A 4655-nucleotide genomic window follows, 5' to 3' on the forward strand; every position below is an offset into this window, starting at 1 on the left:
GACTATAGACTAGACTATAGACTAGACTATAGACTAGACTATAGACTAGACTATAGACTAGACTATAGACTAGACTATAGACTAGACTATAGACTAGACTAAACAATAAACTAGACTATAGACTAGACTATAGACTATACAATAGACTATAGACTAGATAGTGTAGGATGTAGACTAGATTGTAGTTCGCACTATAATCTGCAATGTTGACTACAAAATACACTATAGTGTTAACTTAAAAGTAAAATATATTTTGGACTTTAGATTAGTCCAAATATTAGACTACAGGATATTGTCTTGATGTTAGTTTTAATTTCAGTCTTGACTATAGACTATTGCTAAACTAAGCTATTTGGAGTTAGAAGAAAGAGCTGAGAGAAATAAAACCCAATCAAAATTGTAATTAAAACCCTTCACTTAAGTATATAAAGATATAAACAAAATAATAAATATATGTATGTATATATAAGAGTAATAATAATAAAATGAACATGTTTGTTTAAGGAAAATTATATAATTTATATAACAATAAAAATATTTATTTACACAACAATAATCTGCAAATACTTGACATACAAAATTCTAATATAAATAAACCTCTTTTATGTTATTGGTAACCACCCCGTTTTTTGTGTTGGTTTTTGGCAAAATATTTTATTTTTATTTTATTTATATTTTCTGTTGTTATTATAGAGCTTTTATTATACCCGTTACAGTTAAAAATGAAATGAAATAAAAAATTTTAGCAGACATTTTGACGCTTTTCCGTTTAAATGGTAATAATAAGCACAAATTCATACATAGAAAGATTTGTGTTTGTATAGAATTAAATACTTTTACAACTTTTTTGAGCCATTATAGCAAACAATAAAAAATCAGTTGCATTTTGTAGTTCAAAAGTACTAAGAGAAGATGATGATGATGAAAAAATGCCTAAAAAAACAAAAAAAAAACATTGAACTTTTTTAAGAAAATGTTGTTTTTAAGTATAATGAGAAAAATGCCTTTTGGCAAGGCTAACAAGTTTTTGTTTTCTTTATCTATATCGAATTAAATCGATATAAAAAAAGAAAGGGGATATATATTTTTAAGTATAAACAAAAAGTAGAGCACTGTTATGTCTAGGGGAATGGGAAGTTATTTTTATGAAACGTTTTGATAAGAACATTGTTTAAAATTTTAATTTATAAAGTTTTATACGGTTGACTTCTATAAATTAATAAGTTTATAGACTAGTCAATACACTAGTCCATTAAGTAATCAATAGGCTATTTCATAGACTAGTTCATAAACTATTCCATAAACTAGTCAATAGATTTGTCCATATACTAGCCCATAGTCTAGTTCATAGACTAGTCTATCTATTAGTCTATAGACATAGTCATAGTATAGTCAATGACCTAGTCCATAACCTAGTCAATAGAGTAGTCAATAGACTAGTCCATATACTATTTCATAAACAAGACAATAGATTAGTTCATAAACTAATCAATAGACATGTGCATACACCAGCCCATAGGCTACTTCATAGACTAGTCCATAGACTAGCTATCAGTTTATAGTCTAGTCAAGTCAATAGACTAGTTCATGGACAAGACCATAGACTAGTTCATAGTTCTTCTATAGACTATTTAATTGACTTGTACATAGAATAGTTCATAGACTAGTTCATAATCAAGTTCGTATACTACTTCATAGACTAGTTCATAGACTACTCCATAGACTAGTTAATAGACTTGTCCATAGACTAGTTCATAGACTTGTTCAGTAACTAGTTAATAGACTAGAACATCGACTAGTTAATAGACTTGTCCATAGGCTAGTTCAAAGACTAGTTCATAGACTAGTTCATAGACTAGTTCATAGACTAGTTCATAGACTAGTCCATAGACTAGTTCATAGACTAGTTCATAGACTACTCCATAAACTAGTTCATAGACTACTCCATAGACTAGTTCATAGACTTGTCCATAGACTAGTTCATAGACTAGTCTAAAAACTAATTCATAGAATATTTCATCGATCAATAAGTTTGTCCTTAGATTAGTCAATAGTCTTTATGAAAAGTCTGCATTTTATGAAAAGTCGAATTTTCATAAAATGCAGACTTATTCCGACTTTTCGACTTTTTCCAAATTTTTCCGACTTTTCGACTATTTTGGACTTTTTCCGACTTTTTGACTATTTTCGGGGTTTTCCGACTATTTTAGAGTTTTTGACTTTTTTACACTATTTTCGAGTTTTTGACTTTTTCCGACTTTTCCACTTTTCGATTTTTTCCTAGAAGATAGTCGACTTTTCAACTTTTTTCTACAAAAAGTCGATTGTTCAATTATTCGAAAGCCGATGTATAGAACCCTAGTTTATATACTAGTCCATATGGAAAATGTTTGAAAAAAATTAAGTACTTTTAACCCTAAAAATGTACTAAAATGGTAAAAGTTAAAACAGTTTAGAAATTTCCATTCAACCATAAACCACGTGCTCATTAAATATCGTTACTTGTTTTAACTTAAACAATAGTACGTTCTCTTAATAATATGTATTTGTGTTGGAAGGGAGGAGTGTTTATTGGTGTTAAAGTTTTTTTTTTTAGGGTTAATTGCAATTGAGTCACATCATGTATAATACTGCAGTTGTTATTGTTTTTGAAAGTTTATTTTTTCCCAGTAAATATGATTTCAATTGCAATTTTCACACACACACACAGATATTACAACAATGACGTCATCTACATACGTGTTCTATGATGAGAATGTGTGCAAAAAAAACTTATTAAGACGAGAGTGTGAGAGAGAGACGAAGTATAAATAGTAAATTAATGTTTACACTCAAGTAAATTGCTTTCACAATAAAAATGTTTAATCTTTTCCAAAAAAAATTTCTAATGAAATTTTCTTTTTAAGAACTTTATAAAACAACAACAACAAATTGTTTATAATAAACTTTTATTGCAAATTGAATTTTGAAGTTTCTTTATAATTTGGCAGAAAGTTGATTTAGAAAATTATTAATTTTGCTATAAAGTTTCTAACTACAAATAACGTTTAATGGTTTTTTCTTAAGAAAAAAAGAATTTAATTAAAACAAATTGTAGTTCAATATTTAAATTGAAAGTTTTTATGTTAATAATCATTTTCCCAAATCTAATTTGCTTAAATTAATTTAATAAAATTTATTTTAAATTGTTACCTTTATAAATCACTAAGTTGTTGACATATTCAAATTAGTTTCCGCTAAACATGTGTGTTTTAGAACTAATAAATTTTACAATTTATACGCACAATCCTTTCTAAAAAAATTAGCAACAAAGATATAGAAAACGATGATAAAAAATCAAGAAACAAAATGTCAAAAATTTAGCTTTCTTATCTTTTGCTAAAAACATACATTTTTATTTTTATCAATGATTTTATGTTTTTTTTTTTTGCTAATAAAAATATATCTATTTTTTTCTTTCAGAACATAAATAATTTAATCCCACAAACAAAATCTAAAGTCTTAATATTAATAATTAAATTAAAGAAAAATATATTTCTATTGAGATTTACAAAGAAATAATAATAAATAAATATGTTTCCTTGACTTTTTCTTTTATTTATGATTTATAATTATTTTTCTTTTGTAAAAAAAAAGTTGTCAAGGTGGGTGGGTGTTAAAGAAAATATGTATATAAAATGAGTTGATATCTATTAAATAGAATGAATGACAAAAATATAATAAAAATTAAACTAATCCGTTTGAATTAATGTTAACTTAACCTTAAACTTTCTTTTAGAAAAACATGAGCATCAAGAGTGAGACTATATCTATGTGACATGAGTTTGACATAACACTCTGCATAGTGTACATTATAGTCTTAGCTATTAAGGCCAGAAATCCAAAACAGTCGTTCTATACTTGCTAGACCCGAATTCTGTCTGCATTATAGTCCAAAGTTTAGTCTGATCTTTAGTCCACACTAATTTCTGGACTTTAGAAACTACATAAGTTATAGTCTGCTTAATTCTCTAGACAACTTTACCATTCAGGCTAGATATTACTTAATCCAAATTAACGTCTTTATTATAGTCCAGAATAAATTTTGAATATAATTGGATTATATTTCAAACTATAGTCTGATTTATAGTCCTGACTATAGTCTGCTATAAAGTCCAAACTATATATGCTTTATAATCCAGATTATAAGCAGATTTTAGTACACTTAGTGCACTTTTCCTTAGCCCAGATTATAGTTTACAATGCCCATAGTACAGACTGTCGATAGTTTAACGTGAGCACCTGCCGTGTCGGCCTATCTCACGGTGGTCTTTTTCATCCACTGGGTAGACTTGAGAACGGTCTACCATCGCCCCTTTGTCTTCAATGAAGACGCAGGTGGCAATTTTTGCACATTGGCTTGACCGGTACCATGCGCAAGTACTTTGCTGGAGTACTCGAGCTATCTAATCTCTTGCCAAAGTAGTCACGTTGTAAGACAACCACACTACTATGGCTCTGTTAAGTCGGCAACAGCACCTAGAGACGTAACCGGTGGACCGAAGCAGGATCCATCAATATGCCGTAGACATTGTTCTTACTCACAGTGACACGCTGTGGCAAGTCGAATATGAACAGAGTAAACTCTGAAACATATCTGGACAAGGAAGGAAACT

The 4655-nt window shown here is 28.6% G+C and overlaps 1 protein-coding gene across 1 annotated transcript in view; it reads right to left on the bottom strand.

Annotated features, from left to right (window-relative positions):
- The window catches only part of LOC111683780 (division abnormally delayed protein), a 146964-nt gene that overhangs the window by 63759 nt on the left and 78550 nt on the right, over positions 1–4655 (bottom strand). The gene's annotated exons all lie outside the window — the stretch shown is intronic.

The sequence above is a fragment of the Lucilia cuprina genome, chromosome 5, assembly GCF_022045245.1.
Source record: "Lucilia cuprina isolate Lc7/37 chromosome 5, ASM2204524v1, whole genome shotgun sequence".
NCBI lineage: Eukaryota > Metazoa > Arthropoda > Insecta > Diptera > Calliphoridae > Lucilia > Lucilia cuprina.